Below are 15,374 nucleotides of genomic sequence, written 5' to 3' on the forward strand. Positions count from 1 at the left end.
GAACAAGCTGAGGGGGAAATCAAGAAACGAATCCCATTTACAATCGCAACTAAAAGAATAAAATACCTAGGAATAAATTTAACCAAAGAGACAAAAAACCTATATAAAGAAAACTACAAAAAACTGTTAAAAGAAATCACAGAAGACCTAAATAGATGGAAGGGCATACCGTGTTCATGGATTGGAAGACTAAATATAGTCAAGATGTCAATCCTACCTAAATTGATTTACAGATTCAATGCAATACCAATCAAAATCCCAACAACTTATTTTTCAGAAATAGAAAAACCAATAAGCAAATTTATCTGGAAGGGCAGGGTGCCCCGAATTGCTAAAAACATCTTGAGGAAAAAAAACGAAGCTGGAGGTCTCGCGCTGCCTGACTTTAAGGCATATTATGAAGCCACAGTGGTCAAAACAGCATGGTATTGGCATAAAGATAGATATATCGACCAATGGAATCGAATAGAGTGCTCAGATATAGACCCTCTCATCTATGGACATTTGATCTTTGATAAGGCAGTCAAGCCAACTCACCTGGGACAGAACAGTCTCTTCAATAAATGGTGCCTAGAGAACTGGATATCCATATGCAAAAGAATGAAAGAAGACCCATCTCTCATACCCTATACAAAAGTTAACTCAAAATGGATCAAAGATCTAAACATTAGGTCTAAGACTATAAAAACAGTTAGAGGAAAATGTTGGGAGATATCTTATGGATCTTACAACTGGAGGTGGTTTTATGGACCTTAAACCTAAAGCAAGAACACTGAAGAAGGAAATAAATAAATGGGAGCTCCTCAAAATTAAACACTTTTGTGCATCAAAGAACTTCATCAAGAAAGAAGAAAGACAGCCTACACAATGGGAGACAATATTTGGAAACGACATATCAGATAAAGGTCTAGTATCCAAAATTTATAAAGAGATTGTCCAACTCAACAACAGAAAGACAGCCAACCCAATTACAAAATGGGAAAAAGACTTAAACAGACACCTACCAGAAGAAGAAATACGGATGGCCAAGAGGCACATGAAGAGATGCTCAATGTCCCTGGCCATTAGAGAAATGCAAATCAAAACCACAATGAGATATCATCTCACACCCACCAGAATGGCCATTATCAACAAAACAGAAAATGACAAGTGCTGGAGAGGATGCGGAGAAAGAGGCACACTTATCCACTGTTGGTGGGAATGTCAAAGGGTGCAACCACTGTGGAAGGCAGTTTGGCGGTTCCTCAAAAAGCTGAATATAGAATTGCCATACGACCCAGCAATACCATTGCTAGGTATCTACTCAAAGGACTTTAGGGCAAAGACACAAACGGACATTTGCACACCAATGTTTATAGCAGCGTTATTTACAATTGCAAAGAGATGGAAACAGCCAAAATCTCCATCAACAGAAGAGTGGCTAAACAAACTGTGGTATATACATACGATGGAATATTATGCAGCTTTAAGACAAGATAAACTTATGAACCATGTAATAGCATGGATGGACCTAGAGAATATTATGCTGAGTGAATCCAGCCAAAAACTAAAGGACAAATACTGTATGGTCCCACTGATGTGAACGGACATTCGAGAATAAACTTGAAATATGTCATTGGAAACAGAGTTCAGCAGGAGTTAGAAACAGGGTAAGACAATGGGTAATTGAAGCTGAAGGGATACAGACTGTGCAACAGGACTAGATACAAAAACTCAAAAATGGACAGCACAATAATACCTAATTGTAAAGTAATCATGTTAAAATACTGAATGAAGCTGCATCTGAGCTATAGGGTTTTTTTTGTTTTTGTTTGCTTGTTGGTTTGTTTGTTGTTGTTGTTTTTTACTATTATTACTACTTTTATTTCTTTTCTTTATATTAACATTTTATATCTTTTTCTGTTGTGTTGCTAATTCCTCTAAACCGATGCAAATGTACTAAGAAACAATGATCATGCATCTATGTGATGATGTTAAGAATTACTGAGTGCATATGTAGAATGGTATGATTTCTAAATGTTGTGTTAATTTCTTTTTTTTTCTTTCCGTTAATAAAAAAATAAAAAATAAAAAATAAAAAAAAAAGATAAATGAACTCGGGGATGTCTTTTGGTTCACAATATTTGAGCTTAGGTATCAAGAGGATTAATTTGTTTATTGAGAGATTTGACAAATCTAGAAAACAGGTAAGTGATTCTGCCCCATACTTTTGCAGTAGAATGTTGCATTCCTCTGTAATCTAAGAAAGCCTTTAGTACACATGGAATGTGTTGAGGTTCAACTGTGAAAAATTTTTCATATCTGACAACAGTTTCGAAGAACTGGAAGTCATGAATGTATGCTCATAGGAACTAACTGCTGACATTACCAGAGTTTCATCATATTTGCAAGTGCTCACATTTTTTATATGTATGTATTTCTATTGACGTCTTCACACACATTCTGTACATGGGATACAGCCAGCGGGTCTGTATATCATCACATAGTTGTGTATTCATCACCATGATCATTTTTTAGAGCATTTGCATCACTCCAGAAAAATAAATAAAAAGGAAAAAAGTCATGCATACCATACCCCTTATCCCTCCCCCTCATTGACCACTGGTATTCCCATCTACCCAATTTATTTTACCCCTTATACCCCTATTTTAATTTATTTATTTTAACTTTTTATTGTATGTTATAACATGTATGCAAAGGATAGAAATAAAAAAGCAGTAGTTTAAGGAACCATCAGACCTTTTCCCTTGGCAGCTGTACCATACCCACCAGAAGTGAATAGGTGTTCCAGTTTCTCCACAGCTGCTCCAACATTTGTAGATGCGTGTTTGTTTAATAGCAGCCATTCTTATAGGTGTGAGGTGGTATCTCTGTAGTCTTGAGCTGCATTTTCCTTAAAGCTAACGAAAAGAAGCATCTTTTTGTGTGTTTTTTTAACCATCTATATTTCCTCTTCAGAAGAATCTCTATGCTTATTTTATAAATGGGTTGTTTGTTCTTTTGTTATTGAGTTGTGTGGTTTCTTTAGGTATGCAAGATATCAAGCCTTTGTCTAACATGTAATTTCCAAATATTTTTCCCATTGAGTTAGCTGCTTTATCAGAAAGTTATCTTTCTGATAAAGACTTGGGGCACAAAAGCATTTAATTTTGAGGAGTTCCAATTTATCTTTTTTTCTATCATTGCTTGTGCTTTCGATATAAAGTTTAGAAAGATACCTCCTATGACTAGGTTTTGAAGATGTTTCCCTATATTTTCTTTTAGGTGTTTAAGTACTGGTTCTTTAGGGCTTTGATCCACTTTGAGCTAATTTTTATATAGGATGTAAGGTAAGGGTCCTCATTCATTCCTTTGGCTATTGATAGCCAGTTTTCTCAAGCTCATTTATTGAAAGGACTATTTTCTCCCAGTTCAGTGGATTTGGGGGCCCTGTCAAAGATCAGTTACCATAGATTTGGTGGCCCATTTCCACACCTAGATTGGATTCCATTGGTCAGTATTTCCGTCTTTGTGCCAGTACCATGCTGTTTTGACCATTGTGGTTTTATAATAAGTTTTAAAATCAAAAAGTGTTAATCCTCCCACTTTCTTCTTCGTTTTTAGGATATTTTTAGCTTTTCAATATCCCTTTCCCTTCCAGTGAATTTTATTATTAGCTTTATCAGGTCTTCAAAGTAGGTTGTTAGAACTTTAATTAATATTGCTTTGAATCTGTAGATGAATTTGAGACTTGACATCTTAATGACATTCCACCTCCCTATCTGTGAGCCCAGAATGTCTTTCAGCCTATTTAGATCTAATTTGATTTCATTTAGCATCATTATGTAGTTTTCTGTGTACGTGTCCTTTACATCCCTAGTTAGGTTTATTCCTAGATACTTGATTCTTTCAGTTGCTATTTTGAATGGAATTTTTTCCCCTTAATTATCTCCTCAGTTAGGTCATTGCTTGTGTATAGGAAATATTACTGATTTGTGCACATTAATCTTGTATCCTGCCACTTTGCTGAATTATTGTTATTAGCTCAAGAAACTTTGTCATAGATTTCTCAGGATTTCTGAAATGTAGTATCAAGTCATCTGAAAATAATCAAAGTTTTACTTCTTCCTTCATGATTTGGATTTGTTAGTCTTTTGTTGAGGATTTTTGCATCTATATTCACTAGGGAGTTTGGCCTGTAGTTTTCCATTCTTATAGCATCTTTACCTGGTTTTGGTATTAGAGTGATGTTAGTTTCATAAACTGAATTAGGTAGTGCTCCTTTTTCCTCAATTTTTTTTGTAAAAATTTCATTATAATTGATATTAGTTCTTTTTGGAACATTTGAAAAAATTCTCCTGTGAAACCATCTGGTCCAGGGTTTTCTTTGTAGGAAGATTTGTTCTATTTTTTTTTAATTAAAAAACTCTTATTGATGTATTATGTATTCACATACCATGTAATCATCCAAAGTGTACAGTCAGTGGTTCACAATATCATATAGAAGTGCATTTATTATCAGAACTGACTTTTTAAAATGAAAAATAACATGTATACAAAAAACAATAAATTTCAAAGCATATCTGAACAATGAGTTGTAGAACAGATTTCAGAGTTTGTTATGGGTGACAGTTCCACAATTTTAGATTTTTACTTTTAGCTGCTCTTAGATACTGTAGTCTAAGAGAAATATCAATATAATGATTCAGTAATCATATTCATTTTTAAAACCCTATCGTCTCTGTATAACTCCACTATCACTTAGGATCTTTCTCCACTCTTCAGGGGTATTTGTGTTAGGTCCATTCTAACTTTTTCATGTTGGAAGGGGCTGTCGGTAATATGGGATACTGGATGGAAGTAGCTGATGTTCTGGAGAGACTGGGTCCACTGTATTTCAGGACCAGCTGGGGGTTGTAGGTTTCCAGAAAGTTACCCTTGAACCTTTGTAGAATCTTATGTAACGACCTAGGGGTTCTTTAGGATTGACCATGATTTTGGTTGGGGTTTGGCAGGCTATGATAGGTAGCAGTGTCTAACTGAAGCTTGTGTAAGAGTGACCTCCAGAGTAACCTCTCGACTATTTGAACTCTGTCAGCCACAGATACCTTATTTGTTCCTCTCCCGCATTTGGTCAGGATGGCATTGTTGATCCCATGGTGCCAGGGCCAGGCCCATCCCTGGCAGACATCTCCCACGCTGCCAGGGAGACTTTGAGCCCTGGAGGTTATGTCCCACGCAGTGGGTAGTGGAATGATTTTACTTGCAGAGTTGGCCTTTGAGAGAGAGAGGCCACACCTGAACAACAAATGAGCTGCTCTGAAAGTAACTCATAGCCATACACACAGGTAGGCTAAGCTTCTCCCCTACATGCGTAAGCTTCACAAGAGCAAGCCTCAAGACCCAAGACTTGGACCATTGATTTGGGTGTCCCTAATGTTTGACACAGTATCAGGGGTTTATTCAAGGGTGAAGTTTAATAATTCCATCTTTATTCTCCCATCCTCAAGGGACTTTGTCAATATTTTTTGATTATGTTCTTAATATACTCTGGGATCCAGGCGTTATGTTATCCTATACAGAATTAAAGTCCCTCATTCTTATTCTGGGTTCCCTGTATGAGGAGTGTTTAAATGATCTATCCAGACAGGTTGAGTTAGATTATGTGCTACAGAAAATTTAGGTTCTTGGCAACCTATACCTTTCTTTGGTTTCAAAGAGTAGATGAGGTTCTGAAAAAGAGTGTCTTCCTTAACCTTGTGTTCTAGTTTGCTAGCTGCCAGAATACAACACACCAGAGACGGATTGGGTTTTTATAAGAGGGGATTTATTTCGTTAGTTCTTCAGAGGAAAGGTAGCTGACTTTCAACTGAGGTTCTTTCTTACATGGGAAGGCACAGGGTAATCTCTGCTAGCCTCCTCTCCAGGCCTCTGGGCTCCAACAACTTTTCCCAGGGTGATTTCTGCATCTCCAAAGGCCTGGGCTGAGCTGCAAGTGCTGAGAGGTATGCTGAGCTACTTGGGCTGTGCTACGTTGGTCTCTCATTTAAGCACCAGCCAATTAAATCAAACATCATTCATTGCAGCAGGCACACCTCCTAGCCGACTGCAGATGTAAACAACAACAGATGAGGTTCATGTACCATTGGCCCATGTCCACAGCAACAGAACTAGGTACCACCTGGCCAAGTTGACAATACCACGCCGTGTATTATGAATTACCTTAATCCTGACCCAATCAGCTTCATTCTTACCCTTAAGTACCAGGTTATACATACATACAAAAGCCCAAATCCAGAAATAATAATTACCACTCTGGACTGAAGTTGTCTGCTATAAGAGCTTACAATTTAGGCCCATGTTCTAAGTATTTTTTAAATGAGACCGTAAAGTAATTGCTCTTTAGTTTCTGGCTTATTTTGCCTCACCAAACATCTGACAGGTTCATTCACAACTTTGCATGCGTCACAACTTCCTTTTTGTAGCAGCACAATATTTGATCTTATGTATTCACCCTTGTTCACCAGTCTACTTTTCAGTTAGTGCATCCTTCAGCCACCTATGTTCTTTGGACATCATGTATGATGTTCAGAGTCAGCAGTTCATCAATACTGTCAATTTTAGATAATTTCATTGTTCCCAAGAGAAAGATAACCAGTAAACACACCCTCATGAAATAGAAAATCCAAACCTCCTCTAAATTCTTGTCCTTTCCCCCATTATTTACCCCTGGTGGTGTTGTGGTACTGTTGATATTTTCCTGTTAAATATAGCCCAAACTATGCAATAGCAGTTTTGCTCCCATACTCTGAAGTTACACACTTTGTATGAGATTCATACCTTTGCAGTAGTTTATGCAATAACTTATTTATATTTGTAGTGTTAATTGGTAAGACACATGGGTCTATACAACCCCTTTCAGTCATGTTCACCTTCAGTATGGTAATGTTACTTATAGATCCACTAGTGAACCTCCTTCACTTCTATATTCACCCTTACATTTAAGCTCAATCTCATTAGCTAACTGTTCACCCATTTCTCACTTCTGTGTATCTCTACGTCGCCTATATTCTGTATTATAAACCTCTGAGTTTACCATTACTAAGGTCATAAGGGCGAAATCATACAGGGTCTGTCTTTTGTGTCTGGCTTATTTCATTCAGCATTATGTCTTCAAGGCTCATCCGTCTCGCTGTGTGTTTCAGGATGTCATTTCGTCTTACTGCTGTATAATATTCCATTGTGTGTATATACCACATTTTGTTAATAGACTTGTCTGTTCAGTGGGCACTTGGATTGTTTTCAGCTTTTGGTGATTGTGACCAATGCTGCTGTGAACATCGGTGTGCAGTTGTCTGTTTGTGTCACTGCTTTCAGCTCTTCTGGATATATACAAATTAGTGGTATTGCCAGGTCACAGGGCAACTTGATATTTAGTTTGCTTTTAAGAAACTGCCAAACTGTCTTCTGTAGCCATTGTACCATTATGTATTCCCACCAACAGTGCATAAGTGTCTCAATTTCTCCACATCCTCCCCAACATTTGTAGTTTCCTGTTTGTTTAATAGCAGCCATTCTTACAGGTGTGAGGTGGTATTTCATGTAGTCTTGATCTGCATTTCCTTTATGGCTAATGAAAATGAGCGTCTCTTCATGTGCTTTTGAGCCATCTGTGTTTGCTCTTCAGAAAGATGCCTATTTATATTGCTAGCCCATTTTATAATTGGCTTGTTTTTTCTTTTGTTGTTGTGTTGTATGATTTCTTTATGTATACAGGATATCGACCCTTTATCTGATGTGGAATTCCAAATATTTTCTCCAATTGAATTGGCTGCCTCATCACCTTTTTGACAAAAGTCTTTTGAGGCATAAAAGCATTTGCTTTTGAGGAGTTTCCAGTTGTCAATTTTTTTCTTTTGTTACTTGTCCTTTAGGTATAAGGTTTAGGAAGCTATGCCCCATTACTTGGTTTTGAAGATGTTTCCCTACATTTTCTTCTACAAACTTTCTGGTAGTGGATCTTGTATTCATGTGTTTGCTCCAAATTGAGTTAATTTTTGTATAGGCTGTAAGGTAAGTGTCCTCCTTCGTTCTTTCGATTATTGATACTCAGTTCTCCCATACCCATTTTTTGGAAAGACTGTTTTTGTCTGTTTCAGTGGATTTGGGGGCCTTGTTGGAGATCAGGTGACCATAGATTTGGAGATCTCTTTCTGCACTCGCAATTCTATTCCATTGGTCAATGCTTCTGTCTTTGTGTCAGTACTGTGATGTTTGGGCCACTGTGATTTTATAATTTTTAAAATCAGGAAGTGTTAATCCTCCCACTTTGTAGTTTTGGGGGATGTTTTTAGCTATTCGGGTTCTCTTTCCTTTTGAGATGAATTTGGTGACCAACTTTTCCAGGTCTTCAGAGTAGTTTGTTGGATTTTGATTGGTATTGCATTGAATCTGTTCATTAGTTTGGGTAGAATTGACATCTTAACTATGTATAACTGTCCTATCTATAAACAGGGAATGTCTTTCCACCTATTTAGATTTTCCTTGGTTTCTTTTAGCAGTGTTATATAGTTTTCTGTGTACAGGTCCTTTATATCCCTAATTAAAGTCATTCTCAGATACTTGATTCTTGTAGTTGCTTTTGAATGGAATTTTTTTCCTTTATTGACTCCTTGGTTAGGTCATTGCTTGTGTATAGAAACATTACTGCTTTTTGCCCATTAATGTTATGTTCTGCCACCTTAACTGAATTTGTTTTTAGCTGAAGTAACTCTGTCATAAATTTTTCAGGATTTTCCTAGTATAGTATCATGTCATCTGTAAATAATGAAAGTCTTACTTCTTCCTTTCCAATTTGGATGCCTTCTGTTTCTTTTTCCTGCCTGATTGCTTATCTGGAACTTGTAGTAGTGTTGAATAATAGTGGTGACTATTATTCAACAGAGGGCATATTTCTTGAGAATTGACATCTTAACTATTCTTCCATGAGCAGGGAATGTCTTTCCACCTATTTAGATCTCCGTTGATTTCTTTTAGCAATGTTATGTCCTTTTCTGTGTTCAAGTCCTTTACATCTCTGGTTAAGTTCATTCCAAAGTATTTGATTCTTTTATTTGCTATTTTGAATGAAATTTTTTCCTTAACTGACTGCTCAGCTAGGTCATTACTTGTGTATGGAAATGTTACTGATTTCTGTGCATTAATTTTCTATCTTGCCACCTCATTGAATTTGTTTTTTTGCTCAAGTAACTTTGCTGTAGATTTCTCAGGATCTTCCAAGTATAGTATCATGTCATCTGCAAATAATGAGAGTTTTACTTCTAACCTTCCAATTTGGATACCTTTTATTTCTGTGTCCTGCTTGATTGCTTTAGTTAGAACTTCTAGCACAGTGTTGAATAATAGTGGTGACAGTGGGTATCCTTGTCTTGTACCTGATCTTAGGGGGATGGCTTACAGTCTCTCTCCATTGAGTACAATGTTGGCTATCAGTTTGTCATAAATTCCCTTTATCTTACTGAGATAGTTACCTTTGATGCCTGTCTTTTGAAGTGTTTATTTCAGAAAAGGATGCTGAATTTTGTCAAATGCTTTTTCAGCGTCAATTGAGATGATCTTATGGTTTTTCCCTTTCGATTTATTAACGTGCTGTGTTACATTAATTGATTTTCTTGTGTTGAATTATCCTTGCATTCCTGGTATAAACCCCACTTGGTCATGATGTATAATTCTTTTAACATTTTGTTAGATTTGATTTGCTAATATTTTATTGAGAATTTTTGTGTCTATGTTCATTAGGGAGATTGGTCTGTAGTTTTCCTTTCTTAAAACGTCTTTACCCAGTTTTGGTATTATTTGATACTAGCTTCATAAAATGAGTTACGTAGCTTCCTCTTCCTCAATTTTTTGGAAAAGTTTGAGCAGGATTGGTGTTAGTTCTTTATGAAATGTTTGATAAAATTCCCCTGTGAAGCCACCTGGCCCTGGACTTTTCTTTGCAGGCAGATTTTTGGTGACTGATTGAATCAGTTTACTTGTAATTGTTTTGTTGACATCTTCTATTTCTTCCTGAGTCAGTGTAGCTTGTTTGTGTGTCTCCAGGAATTTATTGATTTCATCTAAGTTGTCTAGTTTGCTGGCGTATAGTTAGTGTTCATAGTATCCTCTTATGATTTCTTTTATTTCTTCAGCGTCTGTGATAATGTACGCCTTCTCATTTCTGATTTTATTTATATGCATTCTCTGTCTTTTTTTCTTTGTCAGTCTTGCTAGTGACCCATCAATTTTATTGATTTTCTCAAAGAGCCAACTTTTGGTTTTATTGATTCTTTCAATTATTCTTTTGTTCTCGCATTCATTTATTTCTGCTTTAATCTTTGTATTTCTCTTCTGTTTGCTTTGGGGTTAGTTTGCTGTTCTTTCTCAAGTTCCTCCAGGTTTCCTGTTAAATCCTCGATTTTTGCTCTTTCTTGTTTTTTAATATAGGCATTGAGGGCAATAAATTTCCCTCTCAGCCCAGCCTTTGCCGCATCCCTTAAGTTCTGATAAGTTATATTTTCATTTTCATTCATCTCCAGATAGCTACTGATTTCTCTAACAATTTCTTCTTTGCTCCACTGGTTGTTTAAGAGTGTTATTTAGTCTCCATATATTTGTGAATGTTCTTTCTTTGGTGTTTATTGAGATCCAATGTGCTTTGAATAATTTCAGTGTTTTTAAATTCATAAAGATCTGTTTTGTGCCCAAGCATATGATCTGTCCTTGAGAATGTTCCATGCCCAGTAGAGAAGAATGTGTAACTTGTGCTGTGAGGTGCAGTGACCTATACATGTCTTTTAGGTTTAATTCATTTATTAAGTTCTTTAACTTCTTTATTTCCTTGTTGAACTTCTGTCTGGTTGTTTTATTTATAGAGGAGAGTGGTATATTGAAGTCTCTTAGTATTATTGTTGAAACATATATTGCTCCCTTCAGTTTTGCCAATGTCTGTCTTATGTACTTTGGTGCTCCTTGAGTGGGAGCATAAAGATTTATGACTGTTATATTTTCTTGGTCAATTGACCCTTTAATTAGTATATAGTGTCCTCCTTTGTCTCTTATGATGTACTTACATTTAAAGTCTGTTTTGTCTGATATTAGTATAGCTACTCCTGGTTTCTTTTAGTTACAACTTGTGTGAAAATCTTTTTCTATCCTTTCACTTTCAATCTATTTGTATCCTTGTGTCTAAGATGAGTCTCTTGTAAGCAGTATACAGCTGAATTATGTTTCTTAATCTCTTCTGCCAATCTATATCTTTTAATTGGTTGGTTTAGACTGTTAACATTCACAGTTACTACTGAAAAGGCATTTCTTGATCACACCATCTTATCTTTTTTATTTTATTTGTCAGGTGTACATATTCTTTTCTCTCTTTCTCTTTGTATTCTTTAAATTACCCTTACTGGTACTCTTTCTCTTTGTATTCTTTAAATTACCCTTACTGGTACTCTTCAATTCTGTGCCCTCCTCCAGACCTCCCTCTCCTTCCCGTCTTTTTTTTTTAGCCGGCAGAACTCCTTTTGGTATTTCTTGTAGGATCGGTCTCTTGTTGACAGATTCTTTCAGGAGTTTTGTGTCTGTGAAAACTTTAATCTCTGCCTCCATTTTGAAGGATGGTTTGGCTGGACACAGAATTCTTGACTGGAATTCTTTCTCTTTCAGAATCTTGAACATGTCACAGTACTGCCTTCTCGCCTCCAGGGTGATAGTTGAGTAGTCTGAACTCAATCTTATGTGGTTTTCCTTCTATGTAGTAGATTGTTTTTTCTCTTGCTACTTTCAGGATTTTCTGCTTCTCTTCCCCATCTGACAGACTGGTTAGTATGTGCCTTGGGGAAGGCCTGTTTGAATTTATTCTGTTTGGAGTTCTTTGGGCCTCTTTGACTTGTATATTTATGTCCTTTGTGAGGGTTGGGCAGTTTTCCCCCATTATATCCTCAACTCCTCTCCCTCGCCCTTTATTGCCCTCTTCTTCTTCCGGGACACCAGTGATTCTTGTCTTTTTTTGTTTATTTTTATTTTTTTTACATGGGCAGGCACCGGGAATCAAACCCGGGTCCTCTGGCATGGCAGGCGAGCATTCTTGCCTGCCAAGCCACCGTGGCCCGCCCCCAATGATTCTTATAATTTGTGCGCTTTGTTTTGTCTATCATTTACCTGCGTTCCAATTCAGTGTTTGCCATCTTTTTGCCTTTTGCTGTTTTGAGTCTTTGAAATCAATTATCCTGCCCTGTATATCACTTGTTATTTCTTCTGTCTCTTCAAATCTCATGTTGTATGTCTCTAGTATGTTTTTTATTTGATCAACAGTCTTTAATCTCTGTGATATCTGCTCTTTTCCCATTTATTCTTTCAGCTTCCTCTTTGTGCTCTTCTCCTGTCTTCTTGATCTCCTTTATGTCATTTGCTGTCCCACTTATTTTATTGAGTAGAGTTGTATAACCATCTTTGATTAGTTGTTCCAATGTCTTTTTCTCCTTTGGTGTTTTAATTTGGTCGTGAGGCAGGGCTGTATCTGTCTGCATTATGATATGCTTAGTGATCCTCTGCTGGCTTTGTGGCATGTAATTATCTTGATTGATTTACTTTGGGAGTTGATACCTTTCAGTTGTCTAAGGCCTTGTGCTTGTGGGATGGTCATACAGCAGGGAGCAGGGCAGGGGGTGGAGCGCTCAGTCGGGTGATTTGTTTTAGGGCAGGTGTGGATGCAGGTTGGGGATGTTACACTGATGCTTGTGAACGTGGGTGCACCGGACTGGGGGGCATAATCCTGGTGTGCACTGGTCTAAGGCACGGGACCCTTTGTGCGCATGTGTAGAGCTATGGCAGCAGGTCTGCGTTATGCCTTCTTGGGTTGGGGGCAGATGTGACCTGGCTGTGCCGGTCATCACTTTCTCAGAGCTGGAAAGTGAGACTGAGGGCTGTGCACATGTGCGGTTCTAGGACTGCTGTAAAGTGCCATTCCCAGAGCTGAATGATGTGATGGGGGCCCATGCACATGCGTGGGCCTGGGAGTGCTATATACGGTTATCTGAGCTCAGGGAGGGCAGGGTGAGGCTGTGCGACACTGTGGGTGGTGGGGTAGGGGCAGCCTAGGTATGTAGGTTAGTGCTGGCAGCCTTTATGCGCTGGCCGTAGCCTGCATGGAACAGGGAGCGGGAGGTAGTACTTGGGAGGGGTGCAGGAGAGGTGGGGTGGACTGCACCTGGGGTGTGGGAGTGGGGCAGGTACGTGCACTGGGGGTGTTGCGGTGGGGACTCCTGGAGCACAGGGAGTGGGAACGGGTGATGGTGTTCAGGCGCGTGGGGTGTGGGGTGAGTTGCTAGTCATGGGGCTGCGCTGGTGAGGGTATGTGCCCAAGGGGAAGTGTCCTGGCTTACTTCCTAGTCCTGACCTCCCATTTGTGCACTCCCGTGGGCTCTACACCTCCGCACCAGGCTCCAGCTTTCTGCTTCTCTGTTCCTCTGCAACCAGGGCTGCTGTGTGTGGTACAGACGGCTGTCCCAGCTCAGCCACACTGCTGAATCGCCGCCTCAGTCACCCTCCTGTGCCTTCTTTAAGTTTTCCATGGAGCAGGGCTAATCTCAGGTTGCTCCAGTTGGCCATCTTCCCGGAATTCCTCTCCCTCACTTTTGAAGGGCAACCTGGCTGGGAATAGAATTCCTGCTGGAAGTCTTTCTTTTTTAGCATCTTAAATATGTCGTACCACTGCCTTCTCACCTCCATGGTGCCTTTTGAATAGTCAGAATTTAGTTTTATGGGGTTTCCTTTGTAGTTTGCTTTTCTCTTGCCACTTTCAGGTTTTTCTACCTCTCTTTAACATTTGGAAGACTGATAAGTATCTTTGAGTAGGCCTGTTCTGATTCATTGTATTTGGGGTTGTTTTGGCTTCTTTAATTTGTATATGTAGATCTTTTTTAAGGGTTGGAAAGTTTTCCACCATCGCCGCCTCAACTCATCCTCCTAGCCCTTTACTCTTTTCCTTCTGTGACACTTAAATGATTTTTATAATTGTTATGCTTCGTGTTGTCCATCATTTCCCTGAGATTCATTTAAAATTGTCCATCTTTTTTGCCATTTGTTCTTTAGAGTGTTGGAAATCACTTGTCCTGTCTTCTAGTTCACTTATTCTTTCTTCTGCTTTTTCCAGTCTGCTCTTTTTGTGTCTCTAGTGTTTTTAAATTAGTCTACAATATCTTTCATCTCTGAGATATCTGCTAGTTTTCTGTTCATTTTTCCAAATTCTTCTACATGCTGTTCTAGTACCTTCTTGATCCCCTTCATGTCATTATCCAACCCATTGATTTTATTTAGTAGAGTTCTCTGAACATCTTTGATTATCTGTTCCAAAGTCTGTTTCTCTTCCGGTCTTAATTTGGTCATTAGACTGGGCTATATCTGTCTGCATCTTCACATGTTTTGTGATTTTCTTTTGCCTTTGAAGCATGTAATTATCTTGATAGGTTTATTTTGGAAGTTCATTTCCTTCAGTAGACTAAGGTTTTGTATTTATATGATGAGCGTGGGCAGGATGCTGGGTGTGGGACTGGGCATAGTGGTGTGTAGCACAGGTCTAGAATTGGGGTGACAGGTGCTATGCTGGAGCTTAGGAGTGTGGGGTGTGAGCTTGTTGGGTGGGCCACCTGGGGGTTATTGGGTTGTGGTGCAGCTTGGGCAGACCTCAGAGCACAGGTGCAGGGCCTGGCATGTGGGACACAGAGGCAGGTATGGCGGAAGGTGGATTTGGGAGCTCTGTGATTGCACAGGGGTGTATGTTCAAGGTGACAGGGCCTGTAGACCAAGAGGGCGTGGTGAGTGCATTGGGATGTCTGATCACTTTTTTAACAGTTCCTGTATGGGGTACTACTTCCATAGCTTCAGACCTCTGACTCTGAGTCTCAAGTGTCACATAAATACCTGAAGTTTCTGGGAAAAACCAGATTATGTACAAAAAGCTCAGTATCTCAGAATTTAGAATTAATGATTACACTTCCTGAATGTATATGAGTACTGTAAGAGCTTACCGTGTAGGACTCTTTACAATAAGCCCCAACCTGATAACCCATGCTCTTGACTCTAGTTCACCGAATTTTTATTATAGTTTTCCCACATAGTTGAAGCATGATATTTGTCTTTTTGTTTGTTCCTGACATTTCATTCAACATTCAGCTCTTAAGGTTCGTTCATCTAGTTGCATGCCTCACAACTTTATTCCTTCTGGCAGTGGCTCGGTATGTATATACCATAGTTCCTATTTCATTGTGGGACATGATCACTGCTGCTAGGAAAACCAGTGTGCAAATGTCCATTCGTGTCCCCACACTCAGTTCCTCCAGGTGTATACTGAGCAATGG

The 15,374-nt window shown here is 38.6% G+C and overlaps 1 protein-coding gene across 10 annotated transcripts in view; it reads left to right on the forward strand.

The window, feature by feature from the left end:
• Positions 1-15,374, forward strand: part of ERBIN (erbb2 interacting protein) — a 271,624-nt gene that overhangs the window by 119,208 nt on the left and 137,042 nt on the right. The window contains exon 1 of one of the 10 annotated variants that reach the window (XM_077117316.1): positions 11,205-11,837. The exons of the other annotated variants lie outside the window; for them this stretch is intronic. The gene's annotated coding sequence lies outside the window, so the exon portion shown is untranslated. Of the gene's footprint in view, positions 1-11,204; positions 11,838-15,374 lie in introns of those variants that run through there. 10 annotated transcript variants of the gene reach the window in all.

This window comes from Tamandua tetradactyla, chromosome 9, assembly GCF_023851605.1.
Source record: "Tamandua tetradactyla isolate mTamTet1 chromosome 9, mTamTet1.pri, whole genome shotgun sequence".
Classification (NCBI taxonomy): Eukaryota; Metazoa; Chordata; class Mammalia; order Pilosa; family Myrmecophagidae; genus Tamandua; species Tamandua tetradactyla.